This window comes from Choloepus didactylus, chromosome 5 (assembly GCF_015220235.1).
Source record: "Choloepus didactylus isolate mChoDid1 chromosome 5, mChoDid1.pri, whole genome shotgun sequence".
Taxonomy (NCBI): domain Eukaryota; kingdom Metazoa; phylum Chordata; class Mammalia; order Pilosa; family Megalonychidae; genus Choloepus; species Choloepus didactylus.
In genome coordinates, this window is record NC_051311.1 from 149,694,783 (window position 1) to 149,712,219 (window position 17,437).

General features: G+C 39.8%; 1 protein-coding gene across 1 annotated transcript in view; it reads left to right on the top strand.

Annotated features, from left to right (window-relative positions):
* The first annotated feature begins 2,527 nt into the window (after positions 1-2,527).
* The window catches only part of RALA (RAS like proto-oncogene A), a 73,088-nt gene continuing 58,178 nt past the window's right edge, over positions 2,528-17,437 (top strand). The window contains exon 1 of the mRNA XM_037837124.1: positions 2,528-2,738. The gene's annotated coding sequence lies outside the window, so the exon portion shown is untranslated. The remainder of the gene's footprint in view (positions 2,739-17,437) is intronic.

Below are 17,437 nucleotides of genomic sequence, written 5' to 3' on the forward strand. Positions count from 1 at the left end.
CTGAACAGGTAACAAAAAAAGGGTCTGCAAGTTAATTGTCCTCTTTTCCAGTTCAGTATATTATCCATTACATGGCCATTTAATCCACTCAAATGTTTTTCTATGCTAGGAAAATTCAGATTAAATGTATTTGAATGCCCTAAGAACTAAAGGGAAGTGAAAGAATTCCTCATCTTTGTGAAAAAAAAAAAAAAAAATGCTGCTACACAGAAGCGTAGAGTAAAATCTAATAATTAAGTTTTTGGTTTGCTGCTAGAGCTATCATTTACAGTTTTCTTGCTATTTGTGGCTTTCTGAAGCCTCTGCTCAAATTGAACCAGGCTATTTCTGACTGCTTTATGCTACATTAGCAAAGCTGTGAATAAATGAGAGCAGCTGAGATAGGCTGACTAATGCATCTGAAGTTGTCTTTGGGTTCCCATTGCTCATTCTTCTTAAAGTCATCCTCCTTCTAGTTCTCCACTCAGCAGATATTTGAGTAACCTGCCACCTTCAATCCTCAGCCTGTGGCCAGTCCAGGTTTTTTTTATTGTCAGTGATTAAATAAACATGATTTTATTTCTAAAATATCAACACGGATTAATGCTACTTCATCTTATGAGTTTATGATGCTATGATAGCCACCAATGTCATTTTCAGTTTCTGATAAGGTCGATTTTATGGTCCTTAGAAGCCCATGAAGGATTTGACAATTGGTCTTTAGATGGGAACATTCATCAACACTTGGGGATTTTTTTTTTTTTTTTTTTTTTTAATGTAGTATTTCAGCAATTTTCCCAGGTAAAAACAGTGAGAAAAGGAGAAGTTTTCAAACTGTGCTCAATGAAGTGAGACTGCACCGCCTGCCTTGATATGGTAGTTCCAGCCTTTGGTGTTTCCAACTTCAGTTCAATGACTTTCCAGAGCTCTAGGCCTTAGAGCAACAGCCATTAGATAGCACCATTGGTACTTTGAACTTACCACATCCAAAACGGAATTCATTTCCTGCACTCTTCCTCCGCTCATCCCAACTCATCTCGTTTGGTTAAATACACCTTTACCCAAAACAAAGCAAAACAAGGGATCATAGTTGTCATTTCCATTACACCTCATAGAGCATCCCTCCCTCCCCAGCAATCCATTATGAAATCAGTTGATTTGACCTCCCAAAATTTTAGGAATCCTTCTTTGCATGCTGACTTGCCACTCACATTTCTGCAATGGTCCCTTGCCTACAAGCTCTCTGCTTGATCTGTTCCTCCTTCCAACTAATCTGTCCTCCACTAATAGAAGAATAGCTTAAATCTATCCAGGGTCATTCTCTTACTTGAAACCTTCAGGGGTTCCTCATTGCCTCCTCATGGCATCAAAGGTGATTCATGATTTGATTCCTATCTGCTTCTCCAGTCTCTTTTTCAGCAACTCAGGCTTGAATTCTTAAGTCCCATAAATACTACTTGGACCTCTCAACACACATTATTTCTTGTCCCTCTGCCTGTGCACATGCTGCATGTTCTTTCTGTTCAGGTATGAATTTGCCCCAATTTTGTTCCAGGAAAATTCCTATTTATCTTGAAAACACTAACGCAGAGTTGCTAAAGTCACCCATTCTTTTCTCCGTAGACCTTGATATATACTGTACTTCCATGTCTGTGTATCCAATAGACAGGGCATTTCTTGAGAACAAGGACTGGGCCATGTCCAGCACATAGTACTCAGTTTGGGGAGTGGAGGAATATAAGATAAGAGGATAAATAAATGTCAAGAGATAAGACTGTAGCTGCCAACAAATGTGTTAAGCAAACTATTTATGATCTTTTTTGAACCTGTGGAGGAATTTAAATAGAGCAATCAATTTAGTGGAACTATTTCTAACTTCAGTTTTCAAACCACAGTCCCACGGGTCGCATCAGACCTTCAGTGTCGCCGGGGGCAGAGCCCATCAGAAAGAGCTCGAGGACCACCCGTGGAACCGAGTTCTCAAGAGTCAGCCTAAGGCCCAGAACAGCCACTGATACCCCCCAGCCAAGGCAGGCGACTGATCCACTTTCTAGGACTCGGCCCGCGATGAGCCACGTCACCGACTCCACGCTGTACAATCTCGGCCACAAAACGTGAGTGCCCTCTGTACTAAGACTCCTGGAGAGAAGAAGCTGTCCCCGCTGGAATCAAAATGGCGGCCCCCACTCTCCCCTCCTTCCCCCAAGAAGCCCCTCCTGGTCCCCAAGAGAGAGACAAGGACATCGCGGCGCCCACGCAAAGATCCGGGAACCTCCGCAAAGCCTGCTGCCACGCCTGAGCCCGCGGGAGGTGACTTCACTTCGTTGGGCGCGGGGAGTTGGGGGTGGGACCGCCCGAAAGGCAGCGCAGACGGCTCTCTCGGGACACAGGGGGCGGACACCAACCAGCCAGCGCCCTCCCGGCCATTGTTCACCATCCCTGGCTCTCGTCAGCCCTCCTCTCCGTGGACAGGAAGTCGCCTTCGGCTGGCCCCGCCCCGCCTCCCGGCGCCCCGGAAGTGATCTGTGGCGGCTGCTGCAGAGCGGCCAGGAGGAGGGTGGATCTCCTGAGAGCGGAGAACCCCGGGTCCTTCTCCACCTCCTGCCGCCGCCTAGGCTCTGCCGCCGCCTATGGTACTCCCCCTTCTGCTGCTTCCTGGCGCGGAGCCTTCCTGAGGACAAGGGCCGAGTTCACTCCGGCCCAGACCAGCGCAGCCGCGGCTTCCGGAGCCCGGGGCGGCGGACCGGCTCCCGGTGCAGGTGAGCAATGCCCGCCCGGGCCGCCGGGCAGGGGCTGGGGCCGCTGGTGCGGCGACGGGGGTGTGTCCGCGCGGCGGCGGTCGGAGGCCCTGGCGCAGGGCTCGACTACCGAGATTGCACATCCCGCGTTCTATTCTGGGGACGAGCTCCGGGACGAACCCGGGTTGGAATCCCGGGCGCTGCGTTCGCCACTGTGCAGGCGAGTGTGCCCCCCGAGAGTGGAGTGTGCGGTGGGATCCCCTGTGCCCCGCAGCCCCTCCGAGTTGGCCTCGCCAGAAGGTCACCCCGCAACTCTGGGCCATCCCTGCCCTGGCCGCCGCGCCGAGGTCCTCGCTCGGGCGGTGCCCGCGACCTGTGGGGACCCACCGCCGCAGTCCCTGCGCTTCTCTCCGCCCCTCTCCCCTTCTTTTTCTTTCCACTCCTTGCTTGAACGAGAGCAGTTGCTTTTTAAGCATCTCCGCCAGGGTTTTCTGCCAGTTAAAGGAATGGCTTTTTCAGACTGAAGTCATTAGACGCTCCCCATTGAACTGAATAGCCGGCCCTGGGCTCCTGCGCGGTTTAGCCCATGTTCGTGTAGTCTAGATTCCAAAACCAGTTAGGAGAGAATGTAGATATTTTCAGGTGAGGGGGTGTTTCTTCTGTGATTCTTTCCTAAAGCTTTTCCAGATGTGGAAGATGCGATTTGTATTCTTTAGCCTGGTTGTATGTGTATAAGTGGGCGGAGGTGGAGGCGCACCGAGGTGGCAGTGCTGTTTCAAGGTTTAGGGGAAATTAGAGAGTTAACTGGCCTTTAGTGGGAAACCTGAATGTCCAGACCTGTGAGAGCACATCCAAGTGTCATTGTAGAAAGTGTGAGCGCTCCAGTGCCACGCCCTATGTTCAAGACGAAAAGCACATAATTTACAATTAGTGTTTGTGGTGGGGGAAGAACCTTTTATAGGGAATGCTTCTTTTTCTATGGTGCTTTAGCCAAGGCTGTAGAATTTTTTAGCTTCCTTCTATTGTCCCCCACTTTTAAAAACTTACTGTCTGTGTTACATTTAAAAGCAAACAGTCCTTTGAAGAGAGTTCCATTAATGTATAAGAACAATTTGAGGCTTTTTAAATTAAATAAATGTGTCATAAATGAATTCTTTTCCTGAAAGTACATGACAACTTTAATCATGTTCCAAAAATTGGATAACAAGTTTCACTGGTAAGCTCTCACAGTAGAAAGCATTCCTTTTGGCTTATGTTTACTAACATTTTTAAATGTATTTATATTTTTTCTGTCTCTATTTATTCAGCATTATCATAAAATAACTCTTGTGACTCTTAAAACATTATTTTTACACCTAGACTTTCTTCAGGGCAGGAACCATGTCTTACTCACCACTGTATTTCCTAGAACAAAGAAGCTCTTCGTATGATGTGCCTAGAATTTAGAAGCTACTCATACATTTCTTCACTGAATGTGTAGGTGATCTCACAGTCACCTTCCAGGAGTCATTTATTTTGTTAAGACTAGGGTTTTTGTTTGTTTGTTTGTTTCAGTTTCTTGCATTTAAAAACTTTGCTTTACTTTTTGTTCAAAGAGCAGTTGAAGAATCATTTTCTTTCCAAAACTCTATTCTCCCCTGAAAGGTTAAAATTATAATTGGGGGATTGTGATAGGGCATTATAATAACTTATGTGCTAGTGTTGAATGCTTACTACTTGAGCATGTTTGTCTAAGGTCATCAGGAAGAGATTTTCTAGTGATAGGCACTAAGTTTATGTTTGGAGTTGATAACAATACCCTATCTTAATCAAACAGAGAATATTGGGAGTTACCACTGCTTGGAAAACATGGTGCATCGCCGACTTGCTTGTATGGCCTTTTCTTCCCCTGGATACATGAAGTTCTTTGACATCCTAATATGACCTTAGTGTGGTTTATCGATAGCCACTTATACAGTTCTTTTCAGACATCCAGATGCTGTTCTCTAGTGTATCTGCGGAGTGTGCAGTTATATGTATCATTTGTTTTGAAGCATTTCTTCATTACAGTATTTTCTCGCAAGGCTAATTATAGGAAATAATTCTGTCTGCTGTTTGTGGAGGGCGATTTTTGTCTTTACACTCTGGTTATTTTCACTTAAGAGAGGGCCAAATAAGAAAAAAGTGCTGATGTCTTCTTCCGTCTCCAAATATCTGGTGGTGATCCTGCACTGGTTTTCCAAGCTCAGCTTCTACAGAGCATAAATATACTAGTATCTCTTCTTGTGTATATGTATATCAGTGTAATATTCTCTGTATTCCTGAGTAGATGTGTGGGAAGGATAATCACTTCTAAAATACTAGAATAAGCAGCTATGAATGTTGATGAGGAAAAAGATTATGATTTTGAAGAAGTGGGCAATTTATGGTTTTCATTGTTTTGTAAAATATTATAATTCTTAGACACTAAGGAGAGGCAAGTCTACAATTTCTTACCTCAATAACATTATCACTGTACAGAGGTCATATTTCCCTTCTTTAATTCAACAGCTCTGTTAGTAATAACATTTCTCATATATTGATTGCCTGCCAAGCACTGTGCTAAGAGCTTTACTTACATTATTTCTAATCTCTACAAAACTTCTTCAAGGTAGATAGCTTTCCCGTATTTTACTAAAGCTAAATGAAGTGATTTGCATGAGGCTATTCACCTAGTGGGTAGTAGAGCCTGTGTTTCAAAGTAACCATCTCTAGGAGCCTGGGTATTGCAATTAATACTAAAAGGCTGAGGAAGAAGTGATTCTGATTGAGCGGAGCTTCAGAAAAGTTAAGGTATTTAATTTCAGCATTCTTGGCCTGGGGCTGCTAGCGACCCTGGCCAGGTGGCCTCAGGCTGCAGCTGTCTTCTTTTTATCTTAAGTGTGCCTACAAATATAGTGTTACCACTATATAGTGTGCCGTTACCACTATATAGTGTGCCGTGATGAAAAAAAGACTGAGAAGCTCTGTGGATCAGTCCATTGTTCATAGGTGTCCTGGTAGAGTAGAACATTAGGGACTCGGCACTGGTGTTGCTGGGTTTGAAAATACAGCTTGTTACCTGAATAGCCCCTCCCCCCTTTTTTCTTTATTAGAGCAGTTGTAGGTTTACAGAATAATCTTGCAGATAGTAAAGAGTTCCCGTATAACTGGCCACCCGCCACCCACTGAATAAGCTCTGTCTGAGCAGAGAACCATAAATCTCTTCATACTGACCTTTCCTGAACTCATGTTGTTCTTTAGTTCCTCATTTCACTACTGGAGATGGGGCAACAAAGGGGTGGGAAGAATGGTAGAAGATGTAGAAGTGTGCAGGATCTGTGTTTTTACCATTTGAGACCATAAATCATTTTCTCGTTGGGTTTAGTGTGAAGTCTGAAAGGTGGCAGAATTCTTATCAAGGTCTGATTGCTATTCAGTGCTAGTAGAATTCTCTTCACTCTTGCCAAGCCTGTGTACTTCTTTTTTAGTACACTTTTTTTTAAATTTTGAAATAAATTCAAAGTTATAGGAACAGTTGCAAAAACAATACTAACCCCATACACAGAATTCCATCATACCCTGACCCCCCTTCCCCGATAGCTCAATCCACCAACTTTAACATGCTGTCACATCACTATTTCTTTCCCGCCATCCCTCCCTCCCTGTCTATCATCCATCATCTATTGCTCTGTCTTCTGAACATATGAGAGTTAGCTGCACACATCCTTGAACATATACTATAATTCACGTATACACTTCCCATGAACAAGAACATTCTTTTATGCAATCCCATTAAGCGCAGCTAAGAAGTACAAGAGATTCAACAATGATACAAAGCTTACATTCTATATTTCCTTTTCCTTATGTCTCAACTATGTCCCTTTGAGCCACCTGTCCTCTATCCTCCAATCCCATCCAAGTTCATCCTTGGCATTCAATTGTCATCTATTTAGACTGTCTTTTTTTTTTTTTTCAGTTGTGGAAACATATATACAGCCTAAATCTTCCCATTCCACCCCCTCCCTAGCATTCCATTAGTGGGATTAATCATCTTTAGAATGTTGTAATGCTCTTTCCCACCATCCATTGCTAGAAATTTCCCTTCTCCTCAAACAGCAACCCTACACTCATTTCTTAATTCCCCATTGCCTCTTCCCCCATTTCTCTTAACCCAAACTCTACTTTTCATCTCTATGGTTATACTCTCTGATAATTTCTTTGTGTTTACTGTGGGGCTTAAAATTAACCTCTTAAATCCATATCAATCTTGTTTTTCTTTGATACCACCTTCACTTCAATAGGACACATAAACTATGTTCCTATACTCCTCCATTCCCCCACCTTTATATAGTTGTCTAAAATTACATATTTTACATTGAGTTCAAAACCACTGATTTGTCATTAGAGTTTGTGTAATTTATATCATATAGGAAGTAAATAGTGGAGTTACAGTTCAAAAATTATTGACTTCTATTTGTATTCCATTGTGGTTGGAGAATGTGCTTTGAGTATATTCAAAAATTTTTTTTTTTTTAATTTTTTGAGGCTTGTTTTATGTCCCAACTTATGATCCCTTCTGGAGAAAGATCCGTGATCCCTAGAGAAAAATGAGTGTCCTGGTGATTTGGGATGTAAGGTACTATATATGTCTGTTAAAATTCTCTGTATCTCTTTCTCCTTTCTTTGTTTCTCTGTTGGTAGGGCTCCCTTTAGTATCTGAAGTAGGGCAGGTCTTTTACTGGCAAACTCTCTCAGCATTTTTTTGTCTGTGAAAAATTTAAGCTGTCCCTCAAATTTGAAGGAGAGTTTTGCTGGATAAAGTATTCTTGGTTGGAAATTTTTCTCTCTCAGAATTTTAAATAAGTCATGCTACTTCCTTCTCGCCTCCATGGTGGCCACTGAGTAGTCACAACTTATTCTTATGTTGTTTCCTTTGTATGTGGTGAATTGCTTTTCTCTTGCTGCTTTCAGAACTTGCTCCTTCTTTTCAGTATTTGAGAGTCTGATCAGAATATGTCTTAGAGTGGGTTTATTTGGATTTATTCTATTTGGAGTTCGCTGGGCATTTATGCTTTGTGTATTTATATTGTGTAGAAGGTTGGGGAAGTTTTCCCCAACAATTTCTTTGAATACTCTTTCTATACCTTTACCCTTCTCTTCCCCTTCTGGGACACCAATGAGTCTTAAGTTTGGACGTTTTATTTTATCTATCGTTTCCCTGAGATCCATTTCGATTTTTTTTTATTTTTTTCTCCATTCTTTTTTTGTTCTTTCATTTTCTGTTCTGTGGACTTCTAGGACACTGAGACGTTGTTCAGCTTCCTCTAATCTTGTATTGTTAATATCCAGAGTCTTTTTAATTTGGCCAACAGTTTCTTTTATTTCCATAAGATCCTCTGTTTTTTTATTTACTCTTGCAATGTCTTCTTTATGCCCTTCTAGGGTCTTCTTTATGTCACTTGTATCCTGGGCCATGGTCTTCTTGATGTCCTTTAAATCCTTTTGCCATGTTTTCGTTCCTGTATTGTAGTTCTTTGATTAATTGTGCGAGGTACTGTGTCTCTTCTGATATCTTGATTTGTGTGTTTGGAGCTGGATTCTCCGTATCATCTGGTTTTATCATATGCATTAAGATTTTCTGTTGTTTTTGGCCTCTTGGCATTTGCTTTGCTTGATAGGGTTCTTTCAAGTTGTAAAAAAAAAATACCTATCTAATTTTTCAGAAACACAGTTCGGTGGCGTACATTTTCTCTAACTACCCAGCAGATGGTGTCTGTGAGTCACCTATACCCCTCAAGTCAGTTCTCCACCTTGTCCCCGCGGTATGTGGGGAAACAATTCTTGTGAGGTTCAGTTGGAGAACTCAGTTTGGATGTGTTGCTGGAGCCGTCTACCCTGAATGTGGGGCATATGTACGGGTGGCCAGGGTGGAAGGACAGCTTTAATATTCAAATCCCCCAGGCTTCCGGAGATTCAAGACTGCCGCAAGAGCCTAAGCCTTCATTTCATTTCAGCCCCAGACCCTCTCCCTCGCTGTCCCATAAACCACCAGAGTTGGCATAGTGTCCCTGGGTTCTCCGAGTCGGTCCTCCTGCCCAGCCGTGATCTTCCAGGACCTCTGCCGAGGGAATGCCATGCTACGTCACCAGTGCACGCTGTCCCTCAAGGGAAGCCCCGGGCCGTGCTGGGGTGCTCTCAGCCTGATGCAAAGATGGCTGAACGGGGCATCTCCACACTCCCCTCCTCGCACAATTCCTCCTTCCCAGCTCCGGGACAACTGGCGAGGCTCTGGGCTGTGGGCATGGCCCCAGGCAGGAGTTTATCCAGCCCTCCAGGGAGCCAGCTGCTAGCCGCGGGGTTTCTTTCAGCTTCCAGCTCTCCCCTCTGTTCCCCCGGCCCCGAGGGTATCTGCAGCTGATTATCTTCCAGGCCAGACACCAAGAGGCTGGCCCAGCCCCCTCTTGCTGTGTTTTAGTGAGTGGTTCCCACTGTCGGCAACTGCAGCCGCTCCTGGGTTTTTCCCTTTTTCCTTTTTTTTTTTTTTTTTTTTTAAAGAACCAGTCTGTCTCCAAACGCCAAACCCTGGCTTCCCCAGACCGCCACGCGGCTGCGGGTCTTCCAGCCAGCTTACTCGTTTCAGAATGCAGATTCCTGGTTTCACCAAGTATACGGCCCCTGTGGAACTAGCAGACCTTGTCCAGCTGGTGCATCACTGTAACCGGTATTCTGGGTCACTTTCTGGTTTTTATCTAGTGTTTTTCACGGAGGTGTTTTTTTGCCCTGTCTCACCTAGCCACCATCTTAGTTTCTCCCCCTGTTTAGTACACTTTTAAAATACCTTAATTTGAAGGTTGTAGGAATAAAATTTTTAATCCCCCCCCCCCCCAATTATTCTTCAGTGAAGCTGTATCAATAGAGTGTGTTCACTTCTTGGGTTAACAAAATGAAGCAGATAAGTCTAAGTAAAAAATAGCTCATTCTTTAACCCCCATTAGTAACAGTTATTGTTTCTTTCTTCTTTTGTTCTAAGATATCTTTCTCACTGCATTATTGCATTAATGAGGATTTGGCTACAGTATAGAAAAAATGAAATTAAAGCTTTGTGATTTTAAAAGATGTGTGAGTAAATTTTAGAAGAGAATTTGCATCTTTGATTTAATTATACCTGCAGATGAAGGGTTATTCCTCAGTCAGGAGATAGTCTGTACAAGCCGAAAAAAGCAAGCTCTATAAAGTATTGTGATCCTATTCTTACAGGCCTTCATAGCTAGGGTCCTGTATTAGGTGCAACAGACATAATGCCCAACCCACATCATCTCTTTGAAGTCTGGGATCCAATTTCATTGTACTATTTACTTATTGAAACTGTATGTCAGAGTTTGACAGTGTCATCTTGGACAATCACCATTGCAAGATTATGAAATGACTTCTACTCCCAGATGCACGTGTGAACGTGAGGGAAAGATCTCCAGTTTCCGTAATGACTGTGGTTGTGTGGCATCTAAACCGCAGGGTCTCTGCCTTTTTTTGCAGTTGGGAAGCTAGCATAGTAATCCTTGAGAACAGTGGTTGCCACATGGAGTGATTGCAAATGGTGCTCTTGTCTAGATTTTTCTGGATTACTGCAACAGCTTTCTAGCCTCTGGTTGGCCCCCTCTAATCTTTTCCCCACACTTGATCAAAATGATTCTGATATTCCCTGTTTAAAAAACCCTCTTCTGGCTCCCTTTCTCTTTAATAAGATTTAAACTCCTTAATCTGATATACAAAACTTTCACAGTCTACTCTGCCTGACTCTCTAGTCTCATCTTTCTTATTCCCTGATATTCAGTTCCAGCAATACTGAACATCTGGAATGTAGTTTCATGCTCCCTAAATTTCCTCTTCTTGGGATTCTAGCCACTTCTCCATGCCCCAGTCTGGTATACCCCTACTGGTAATTCAAAACTGAGCTTAGGTGATGCCACTCCAATAATTCTATCTTGATTAGATTTTTCCCTTAAAAAAAAAAAAGAAAGTAAGAAGGAGAGAAAACCTCCAAGACTGAGATTACTACTCTGTTAGTCTACACATTTCTACTAAAATAATTCTCTATTTTGATTTGTTACTTGTGGTTACTTGTGGTTTTCACCTCTTATGTGCTGCCATAATATCTGTCACAGCACTTACTACTTTATGGATAGTGCCTTCATTAACATATTGTAAATTTTCTTGACCACAGTTACTTCATAACTGTAGCTGTCAGTCTTCCTATCATCTGTCTGTTTTTACACACACATAATTTCAAGTCTTCAACAGGCCAATATCAGAGGTCTTTATCACAAGTTTCCAAACTTTCTCAGTTCGTGGCACCCTTAGTATATCAATAATTTTTCCCCAAAAGAAACAACTAACCGTTTCATGAAGTAGTTAGGTCAAAACAAGCATTTATGTCCTGACAACTTAGTAACCATTTCAAAAAATTATGCACATCAATTGAAAGAAGTAACTTGAGTTCTTAACCACATAGTACTCCATTGTATGTACTGTAGTTTATTCAGCTAATCCCTTGTGCTTGGATATTTAAGTAATTTCCAGTATTTTGCAATTATAAATACTGTTGCAGTGTACAACTGTGTACATTTTATTGTTGGAGTTATATCTTCAGGATAAATGCATGTATTTTAGATTGGTTAGATATTTCCATATTCCGTGTTTAACGGCCTTTTTAAATCTCTTTTTCATAATTGTTCTGTTCATGTTATTTGTAATTGTTCTGTTCATTTTTCCAGATGATTTTCAGTCTTTTTCTCCTTGGTTTTTATTATTATTATTATTATTTTCCCCTGTGTCTTTAAAAGTTCTTTATAGTTAAGGATATCGGCCATTTAACTTTGACCAAATATGAGTGCTCGGTCTCCTAAGATCTGGAGAGTGTTTTTATTTCAGCGCTACCCAATTCATCCAGAAAGTGCAAGTTGCATATTTTCTGTAGATTCTTTTAATTTCTAAATTATCTAAGTCCATGTTGTACTCTCAGGTTCATATCCTGTTGTCTATCTCTGTCATTCTAAATATTTCCTCTCCCAAGAGTGCTGGGTAGTAGGGTGTTTACTAATTTCTTATTCCTCATGCTAAGGAGCTCCTCCCTAATGTCCTTGCCATTGGACTCTTTCAGGCCATGGCTTGTTGTCCTTCTATGCCTTTCTTGCTATTTTTCTGTCCCAGGAGCGCTGAGAAGTGGGTGTTTAATAATCTCTTGTTAGGTTGAAGAACTCTCATCAAGTGAGCACTCTTGGCCCATGGTTATCCCCACATTTTCTGGGAGCTACATTGCGTTTTTTTCCCTCTGGGTTTTGCTGCCTCACTGGCATGCAGTTCAGGGGTTTGGAGACTCACCTGCCTTAAAGACCTGCTGGCTTCACACTCTGGTACATACTGCTGACCTGATGGCAGCAGATATGGGGCAGCGGGGTGGAGATCTCTCCTGTTCCCTCTTTTTTGTCTTAACAACTTCCACCTCCTTTTTTTTTTTTTTTTTTTTTTTTTTTGGCTGAGAGAAATCGCTCTTTCGTCATCTTTCTGCCTAAGGTATTTTGTCTGTGACAGAACCCCCATCCCCTGAGGACTTGGGTTTCTGAGACATGGCCCTAGACACTTAATGCTTGGATTATCAGTAACCTTCCTACTACTCTGTTAGTCTCCAAGGCTTGGCTGTTTCATGTGTCTACACATATCTACTAAAATAATTCTCTATTTTGATTTGTTACTTGTGGTTTTCAGTAGCTTTTTTTATTTTTGCTCTCCTTGCCTTTTCTTATCCTTTACTTTAGCCCGGATCAAATAATTCATTTCTCTTTTTCAGTTTATATTTATTTGGTTACAGATGTTTGAACTATTCTATATTTATTGGTCATTTATATTTTCTTATTCTGTGAATTGTCTGTATCCTTTATTTTGGGGGGAGGGGATCTTTTTTTTTATAACAGCTTTGTTGAGATAATTCACATACCATAAAATTCTCCATTTTAAAGTGTACAATTCAAGTCTTTAGTGTATTCATAGAGTTGTGCAAACATTATCACTGTTAATTTCACAATATTTTTTTATCACCCCCAAAAGAAACCCCATACCCATTAACCATCACTCCTGATCTCTCCTACCCCTAGCAACAACTAATCTGCTTTAGAGCCCTATAGATTTGCCTATTCTGGACATTTTGGGATTCCATAAATGGAATCATAGAATCTGTTTTTTTGTGGATGGCTGCATTCATTTAGCATAAATGTTTCAAGATTTGTCCATGCTGTAGCATATATCAGTACTTAATTCCTTTTTGTGGCCAAATAATACTTCATTGCATGGATGTACCACATTTTATATCCATTCATCAGTATATGGACATTTGCTGTTTACACTTTTTGTTTAATACGAATAATGCTGCTATGAACCTTGATACACGTCTTTGTGTGGATATGTTTTCATTTCTCTTGAGTGTATACATAAAGAGTGAAATTGCTGGGTCATATGGTAACTCTATGTTTAATATTTTTAGGAACTGCTAAACTGTTTTCTGAAGTAACTGCACCATTTTATATCCCCATTAGCGGTGTATGAAGCTTCCAGTTTCTCCACATCCTCACCAACTCTTGTTATTGTCCCTCTTGTTTATTATGGCTATCCTACTTTCTTTCATCTGCTAGGATACCTTGTCTAAGCTGTCCCGTGTGTATGAAGTAATCTATTACATCTTAGCATGTTATGTTTTTTTCTTCTTAGATATCTTAGTTTGAGGTCAATTCCAAGAATGATTACTTCATTGTAAAAACTGTGAATCTGACTTTGTCTGAACTTTCAGGTATACTTCTTTTTGTTTCATAACAAGATTTCTGATTTATATCAATGTGTCTGATGAGTTTCAAGCTGTTAAAATTTTGAATTGTTAAAAGGACACTGTTTCAAATTGTGGCATAGCAAGTTTTAAGACAAAATGCCTAAGTTAGTGTAGTAAAGGGAAGTTATTCATAATGAACACTTGACTATATCTTTAAGTGAATGAATTGTTAGTGTAGTATTGACTACAATCTTAAAAGAACCCCAATTATAGCAAAGAGGAACCAAATATGATGTTAGGCGTAATCCTGTTTTTATCCCTGTTTTTACTAAAAAGGTACAAAGTGTGATTAAATTTGGTTTTAATTGAAACTTAGCACTTTTGAGTACATGATCTCATTTGATCTTTATTATCAGCCTAGAGATATAGGTGGGATGGGTGCCATTCCAGATAGGAAATTTTATTTACCTTTGTTCAACAGTGTTTTCTTGGACACACCTATAACTTAATAGATTTCAGTACCAACTGATAACCCTATTGGTCTTAAAAGTATCTGTTAGCATAAAGCTCTAACTCGTTCAGTCTTTGCATAATTATTTTATACTTTTAGTTTCATTTGTCCCCTTGATAGTTTCTGTAGGTTAACATAATCATAACCCAAAGAGATGACAGCCATTCTACATCAACTATGTGCATCTTTCTAAAATGTACAGAGAGCTGTTTTAGTGATTCCTTTTACATGTGGTTACATTTTTAAGTGAGAATGCTATTTTTCCCCAACTTTTTAAAAAAAGTTTGAAATGTTTCAAACCCACAGAAAAGTTGAAATAGTAGTACTTTGAATGTCTGTATATTCTACACCTATATTTACCAATCACCAATTATCATTTTGCCACATTCACTTTTCTAAGTATAGATGCTTTTATTTTTATGAACTTTTTGCAAATAAGTTGGAAACATTATGAAACTTCATCTGTGTGTACTTCTGCCTGCAACTCCTCAGAACAAAGGCATTCTCCTGCATAACCGTAATACTGTTGTAACACCTAAGAAAATTGTATTAATTTTATAACATCAGTTAATATCTATTTCAAATCTAAATTCCCTGAGTTGTTTCCTATTGTTTTTAATAGCTACTTTTTCCCTGATCCAGGTTCAAATCAAAGGTCACGATTTCTTTATTATGTCTTCTTTAGTCTTTATTATTTCTTTATTTTTTCCAGTTAACTTTATTGAGATGTAATTTACATATCACAGAATTCATTCATTTTGAGTGTAGAATTCAGTGTGTTTTTTAGTAACTTTACTGCATTGTGAAACTATCACCATAATTTAGTGTTAAAACATTTTCATCACCTAAGATTCCTTATGCCTGTGTAGTCATTCTCCAGTCCCATCTCCAGCCAGCCATTAGCCTACTCTCTGTCTTCATACATGTGCCTTTTCTGAACATTTTATATAAATGAAATCATACCATATGTGGGCTTTTGTGTCTTTTTTTTTTCCTTAGCATAATGTTTTTCTGGTTTATCCATATTGTGGCATGGGTCAGTAGTTCTTTCCTTTTTATTGCTGAATATTCCATTGTATGTATATACCACATTTTGTTTCCCCTTTCCATTCACCAATTGATGAACATTTGGATTGTTTCCAGTTTTGGATTATTATGAATAATGCTGCTGTGAACATTCACATGCAAGTCTTTGAATAGACATATATTTTCATTTCTCCTGGGTATATACCTAGAAGTAGAATTGAAGTGAGAGTTCCCATTTATCCACATCTTTACTAAAAGCTGTTGTAGTCTGTTTTTCTAATTATAGCTGTTCTGTTGGATATGAAATAGTATCATTGTGGTTTAAATTTGCATTTCCCTAATGACTAACAATGCTGAACATCTTTTCATGTGCTTATTAGTCATCCATATATCTTCTGTGGTGTCTATTCAAATCTTTTACCCATTTTTTTTCCCCAAAAAGTTGGGTTGTTTGTCTTCTTATTATTGCATTGTAAGAGTTCTTTTTGTATTCTCGATACGTATCATTTATTAGATAAGTGATTTGCAAATAATTTCTCCCAGAGAATGTTGTTTTTTTGTGATGATGTTAACCATGAGCCTTTTTTAATGTTTTTAAATTTGCCGTAGAATGTTTTTTAGAGGGTTGGAATAAAAGCTGAATCTTTTGCTCTTAGTTCTTTCACATGTCTGATACTAAAACAGAGTCAATGATTCTAGTTAAGGATGATGATAGTCATTCTCCTCTTGATTCTACAGTTAAGCAGAATCCCTTCTCTTCCTTTCTGAACCACGAGAAGCAAATAGAGATACTGTGGTATTAGGGCCCTATCAGTTGCAAGAGCCAGAAATCTAGTTCTCTTTAGCAAAAGAGAATTTTGCTATTTTTCTCTCCTTTCCTAATCTCTGCTTCCTTTTTCATTCTACTGGCAGACTCCCATGTCATGGGAAAGATGGCCACCTTCATTCCAGATTCAGTTCTTCTCAGCTCAGCAGAAAGAACCAGTCTTCCTCATTAGCACTTCCGTAGAAGCCCAAGGAATGGAGTAGTCTGGCCAGTTTGGGTCTCTTGCCCTCCTCTTGAGAGAGATGGAGCATCCTGATTTATGGTCCCACTATACTGGAGTTAAGAAAGGGTAGTTTCCTCTAAAGGAAGGGGTACTGGGCAGACGAATCATATGTTTATTTCTTTGGGGGTATTATGTCATTTTTGCCCACTTATATGAGATTAAGCCAAAAGTGATGAATAGAAAGTTAATATATGGAGTATTTGGGGAAAAAATGTGTTTGTTATCCAATTATTTTTAACTGTGAATCATCCTGTACTAGTAGCACTCTTTTCTTGTCCAAACAAACTCATGTGATATTTGGTTTAAAATAAAATATTCAACATACCTCCTGCCACCTCCCAAAACAACCTAATTGTGGATGATTTTCTGCATTTCTCATGGTTATTCTTTTAAGTAGTTTGTTTTTTGTTTTTTTTTTTAGATCTTTGAGTAGGAGTTGTATCCGACTGACTTGGAGGTCTTATATTCCCGCAGATTGCCAAAATCAATTTTCATAATTTGTTTGCTTCCTCTCCTCTTTCATTTACTGGATCTCCAGCTTTGTCAGTTTCCATATGTTATGATTCATCTTTGAAATAATTTTTTTAAAGTTAGAGTAGTTCCCAATTCCTTTTCATCATAGTGGCTGTGTGATGTTCATGGTGATGATGCTGTTGATGTAGTTGTGATTTTCCTGCTGAAAAAAGAAACTTGTGCTTCTTATCTAAACCCTTACTAGACATGTATAACTGGTATGTAAATACTATCATGGAGATGAACAAATAACTTTGGATATTTTATAGATCTCACATTTTGCTTCCTTATAGCACTCTTCAGAATTTATTTTCAATGTTAAAATCCAATGCAGAAATGAGAGCTTTTGGTTTGGATTGTCTGTGTAAGGCATATCATCTCCTATAGATTTGTGACAGGCCTTATATATCTGAATAATTTTAGGCTGTATATATGTTACTAGAATGAAAGTTATGAAAACAAAAAACCATGGAACTGCACAACACAACAGTGAACCCTAAGTTAAACCATGGACTGTAGTTAATAGTACAATTATAAAAATGTACTTTTATCAATTGTAACAAATACACCACATCAGTACAAGGTGTTAATGACAAGGTGGTATATTGGAACCCTGTATTTTATACATGATTTTTCTGTAAACCCACAACTCCTCTAATTAACAACAACAACAACAAAAAAAGGTCATTGTCCTGGTTTCCTAGGACTGTTGTAACAAAGTAGTGAAGTGCCACAAACTGGATGTTTTAACAATAGAAATTATTGTCTCACAGTTTGGGAGACTAGAAGTCTGAAATCTGTAGGGGAT